Consider the following 6,121-nt stretch of genomic DNA (forward strand, 5'->3'; position numbering starts at 1 on the left):
AGGGGTGAGAGTACAGATGGGTCAAGTAAAACATCAGATGAAACTTCTTAATCCAACAAAACCGTGGGCACAGTGGCTGCTATCCTCACTGATACTGACACCAATGAGAGGTCCTTCTCCCCTCAACCCAGATGCACCTGTAACACTCTTTTGATCCAAGGTAAATCAATACAACTTGGACAAGGGACGAGAACACATTGGCAGACAGCCAAACGAGGTTTCCACAACACAGAGAGGGTCCCAGTATTTGTGATACTGAAAGTAAACTCCTTAGCAGACACCCCTATGGAGGGTAACCCTAACCCTAACACCGTGGAGGGTGGTCAGGAGGAGCGGTGGGAGGAGTTGGACTGCACAGAGGCTAGCTACAGAGAGGAGCAGACGGAGCTGTCACTCAGAGACGGAAATAGAAAAGTGCCTGCAAGCTGCATCTCGACACTCGGGATCTGCAGTCAGGAATCCCAGCGTGTTGTTATTCAGAGTGTTCCCTCGCAACTGGGCAGCAACACCAATGACAGAGCCCTCCCGGATCCCAGAGCTTGCCAACGGACAGCCAGGAAGACGCCTGGAGATCCAGACCGCTCTCTCAGAAACCCTGTAGAAGAACCTGGTGGCTCCACAAAGCTCTACAACACAGGGGTGAGACATCCACCATGACCACCAAGTTCTATGAGGCTGACAGAGACCTGGCCTTCAGCAAATACTACTGCCCCCAGACAGACTACTTGGATGTCTACAGCTCCAGCTGGAGGTCCTCGACCCAAACGTCTACAGTCAGCGACTGGTCAGAAGATGATATCTCCCTCCAGCTGTCTTCGGTTGGGACAGCTAACATCCGAAGCACAACAGCATGCTTAGAAACCGGCAGCTTCGAATGCATTGATGTGGCTATGGAAAACCAAGGGGAGGTGTACAGAGGGGGGGCAAAAACCGTTCCCAAGAGGCAAATCCAACTCAAGAGACGGGACACGGCGGAATCACAAGACAGCGATAAAGGCGAGGTGACAGATGAAGGCCGATGTACACCCTGTACAGTCAGCCACCGCAGGGACGTGTTCATGCGTCAGCACAGCACCCCGGCTGCCTTTCACCGGGAGTCCCATGGAATGGAGTCGGAGAACAGGACAACTCGGGCAGAGAGAAAGCAGAGGCTCCAGAAGTCCGTTTCCCTGGACGAGACCTCCACAAAAACCAAAATGGCCTCATGTATCATTAAGAGTGTCCTATCAAAGAAGATGCAGTTGGAGCAGAATCTTCAAAACTCTGAAGTGAAAGAAGGAGCCTTCGCACCTGCAGAAGTCCAGAACAACGTTAAGGACTGTCACCAGAGCCCTCTGGCAGTCAAAGGGAACAACACCACTGATATGAGCTCTGTGGATTCACATAGACAGAGTAACTCGATCCAATATCATCAGGTTGCAAGTGCCAAAACACACCAAAAGCTGCTTTACAAACAGAACTCAATTCCTCTGGTGAGCAACTTTGGAGGGTCAGAGTTTCAGAGGACGTTCACTAAGAGGGCTGGAATAGCCACCGCTCTAGAGAGTGAGGAGATCGAACGGCAAAACCCCAGGAATGGGGCTCTACCGTACGCTAACCGGAGCCCTGGGGACAGACTATCCTGTGACTCAGCAAGAGGCAAAAACAGGAGCACATGTTGTTCTGGTTCAAGTAGAACTGGAGGCGAACAGACTCTGGTAAAAAACACACCAGAGGAATGCAACAGAGGGGAGGGGGTCCATAAACAACAGAACCCCCTGCCTAAGGCACTACAGAGGACTAATATACCCTGGGGAAGTCAAGACAGTCAGCAGCCACTCATTCGTGAAGGTTTATCAGGAAAGGTGATAGAGCCAGGGGACAGGGGAGATGTGCAGTTCCTGGGACCATCTGGGAACCTGGGGACACTTAAAGCCATGGCTCCAGTGCATGTTGTGAGGGATGTGAGGAGGCTGGTGAAAAATACCTACAACCTGTCTTTCAAAAATGTAGGGGACACTGTTTCGGGACAAGAGGACAGACCCCCATCCTTCTATCAGCAGTCTACACATGACCAGGTCAGCCACAGAGAGGCCTGTGGGGTCAGAGCAGCCAGGCCTGATGAAAAGCTGTTTGTGAAGAAAGTGTCCCCTCCGGCACCTCTGAAGGTTGTGGATACAACTTTGCTTTACACCGCCCCGATGGGATTTGTAACCAAAGCCACAGCTCTCCATGAATCACAAGACATTTCTAACACTGGATTTACAAATGTCACACCCCAAAGTCTTATAAAACCTTTTGGGAGAAGAGGCAGCCAACCTCATATCAACCAATCTGATTCAACGTCAAAATACCCAAACAGAGCAGAGATGCCCCGTCAGACTTGGTCTTCAGTGGAGCTCCCTGGTAAGTGTAATCAGCGACAGTGTGAAAGGACAGGCACCACCAATGGAAAACAGAAATCACCACAAGCAGCAAATAGTTTTACTGCAGTTCCGACTTATTACTCATCAGCAGCATACCAGCCAGAACAGTATCAGTGTTCCAGTGTCAAGGATAACAACCAAATTCAGGGCCCACCTCCCAGATACCAGGCTCAAACTACACTCGCTTGCACACCATCCCCTGCCTGTGTACAGCTGAACACCACTGGGACTCCAAAGACGCTGACGTCTTCCTTCTTTTATCCAGCCAACCCAATGAGCTGCCACACAATCCACACCCATGAAGGAAAGATGAGTTTCATACAGGCCCCTGTATTGATGCAGCCTTCACTTCAAAACCTGCCATTCCAACATCTGAGCGAAGAAAAATATGCCCCCCGGCAGCCAGCGGGGAATGGAGAAATCAAAATGCCCTCCCCAGAAACACAACAACAGCAGTACCTGTGCAGCACACAGGGTTTCATGGCCCCATTCAGCACAGAATACAGGCAGAGCAGTGCAGGCCTGGTGTACCCTGAGATGGCTGGAGGTCAGGTTTACGGACAGGGACCCCGACACATGCTGATCGACCCGGAGACAGGGAGATGTTTCTACGTCGACGTTCCCCAACTTCCCCCTCAGCCACAACGCAAGATGCTGTTTGATCCAGATACCTGCCAGTACGTGGAAGTGCTGCTGCCACAGCAGGCGGTGCCTACTGCAGTACTGCCACCAGTGTATGCAATACCCTGCCACTCACTGCAATTCCCAGCCATGTACACTCCACAGTGCTTCTCTGTTCAGGCTCATCCACAGGAGAGGCCTCACACCGGGCCCTGAGACGTCTTACCGGTCAGTGACAGCAGAACACTATCACATGACTGCACACTGCACTATCCAGGGAGTATGGACTGTGTGGGTAAGCCACCCAAGGCTACCCAGTGATAGATCAGACAGTCTTAGCTACATACTGTCGGGTTGAGTAAATATTGCGTATCAATCACAGTCATTAAAATCAGTGTCTCATCTCTGATTCGGATGACACCTGACAATACCGATTAAGATTAGAACTACCGGGATTTTACATCATCATATATCTGTGTGAGAGAACAGAGGGCTGCTAATATACAGTTCTTCAGAAAGTATTCATACCCCTCGACTTATTCCACATTGGGTTGTGTTCGGCTGGATGAAAAATAATAATAATTCTCAACCATGTACACACAATACCCCATAACAACAAAATGAAAACATATGCTAATTTATTGAAATCTCATTTACATAAGTATTTACACCCTTGAGTCAATACAATGTAGAATCACCTTTGGCAGTGATTAAAGCTGTAAGTCTGTCTGGGTAAGTCTCTAAGAGGTTTTCCACACCTGGATTGTGCAACATTTGCCCGTTATTCTTTTCAAAATTCTTCAAACTCTGTCAAATTGGTTGTTGATCATTGCTAGACAACCATTTTCAGATCTTGCCATAGGTTTTCACGTATATTTAAGTCAAAACTGCAACTCGGCCACTCAGGAACATTCAGTGTTGTCTTGGTAAGCAACCCCAGTGTAGATTTGGTCTTGTGCTTTAGGTTATTGTCCTGCTGAAAGGTGAATTCATGTCCCAGTGTCTGGTGGAAAACAGACTGAACCAGGTTTCCCTCTAGGAGTTTGCCTGTGCTTAGTGCCATTCAATTTATTTTTTAACCTGAAAACTCCCCAGTCCTTAATGATTATAAGCATACCCAGTACATGATGCAGCCACCACTATGCTTGAAAATATGAAGCTTGCTACTCAGTAATGTATTGCATTGGATTTGCCCCAAACATAACACTTTGTATTCGGGACATAACGTTCATTTATTTGCCACATGTTTTGCAGTATTACTTTAGTTCCTTGTTGCTAACAGGATGTATGTTTTGGAATATTTTTAATCTGTACAGGCTTCCTTCTTTTCACTCTGTCATTTAGGTTAGTATTGTGGAGTAACAACGGTGTTGTAGATCCATCCTCAGTTTTCTCCTATCACAGCCATTAAACTCTGTAGCTGTTTTAAAGTCACCATTGGCTTCATGGTGAAATCCCTGAGCGATTTCCTTCCTGTCTGGCAACTGAGTTAGGAAGGAGGCCTGTATCTATGTAGTGACTGAGTATATTGATACACCATCCTAAGAAATTCAATGTCATTTACCAATAGGTGCAGTTCTTTGCGAGGCATTGGAAAAACTCCCCGATCTTTCTGGTTGAATTTGTGTTTGAAATTCACTGCTCGACTGAGGGACCTTACAGATAATTGTATGTGTTACAGAGATGAGGTAGTCATTCAAAAATCATGTTATACACTATTATTGCACACAGAGTCCATGCAACTTATTATGTAACTTGTTAAGCACATTTTTACTGCTCAAGTGATTTGCCATAACAAAGGGGTTGAATAGTTAATGACTCAAGACATTTCAGCATTTTAAATTTTTTAATTCTATTAATTTGTAAAAAATGTAGAGGAACATAATTCCAGTTTGATACTATGGGGTATTGTGTGTAGGCCAAATCTACATTTAATACACTTTCAATTCAGGCTGTATCACAACAAAACAAGTGGAATTAGTCAATGGGGTAAGAATACATTCTGAAAGCACTGTATTTTTTTATATATTTTTTAACCTTTATTTAACTAGATCAGTCAGTTAAGAACAAATTCTTATTTTCAATGACGGCCTAGGAACAGTGGGTTAACTGCCTGTTCAGGGGCAGAACGACAGATTTGTACCTTGTCAGCTCGGGGATTTGAACTTGCAACCTTCCGGTTACTAGTTCAACACTCTAACCACTAGGCTACCCTGCCGCCCCTATGTGTTGTTTTGCATACCTAAAATGCATACAGTGTGTTCACCCCTGGTTCCATGAACCCTCCTCTTCCCTTTCCTACTGACAATGTGTATTTGTGGGCAGATACCTGATGATCTTTTATTATTTTTCCAACGTAATGTTTTTCATGTCTAGTTGTGTAATATAGATAGAACAACACATTCTTAAAAAACACAGATTATATTTTTCCAAATTTCAAAGGAGAAATGTAGAAATTCAATTTTTAGTGGTTGATATTTTTTACACTGAGTGAAATGTTTTCTAATAACAACAAAGTTTGATAGGATCACATTTTCCCTATGACCTGCATAAGCTCTTGTTGTCTTTTCCATCTTACCATTGTTTACTTGAAGAGCGTGACCTGAACAAAGCGAGAGGGCAGCTGTCGTCAAATTACAAACTAATCGCCAGGGAGACTCCGATGGGCGCTATTGACAGAGACTCTGACAGACAAAGGCTCAGAGTGTAATATGGAAGGGAAATTTAAATTCAAATTCTTTCATGATGTCACAGTGAAATCAATCATGAACAGTCATAAATATACGGATCCTGTGCTCCCTTGATAGATCAATAGATCCTAGCCTCTTGGTTTGCGCCTTTTTAGAATCACTTCTAGAGGTCACACCCGTGTCACAGTCTTCCAATCTGTACAGTGTCGTTTCATGGTTCAGTCTCTCTCAGATAATAGCACAGTGTCGTTTCATGGTTCAGTCTCTCAGATAATAGCACAGTGTCGTTTCATGGTTCAGTCTCTCTCAGATAATAGCACAGTGTCGTTTCATGGTTCAGTCTCTCAGATAATAGCACAGTGTCGTTTCATGGTTCAGTCTCTCTCAGATAATAGCACAGTGTCG

Source organism: Oncorhynchus kisutch, linkage group LG28 (assembly GCF_002021735.2).
Source record: "Oncorhynchus kisutch isolate 150728-3 linkage group LG28, Okis_V2, whole genome shotgun sequence".
Classification (NCBI taxonomy): Eukaryota; Metazoa; Chordata; class Actinopteri; order Salmoniformes; family Salmonidae; genus Oncorhynchus; species Oncorhynchus kisutch.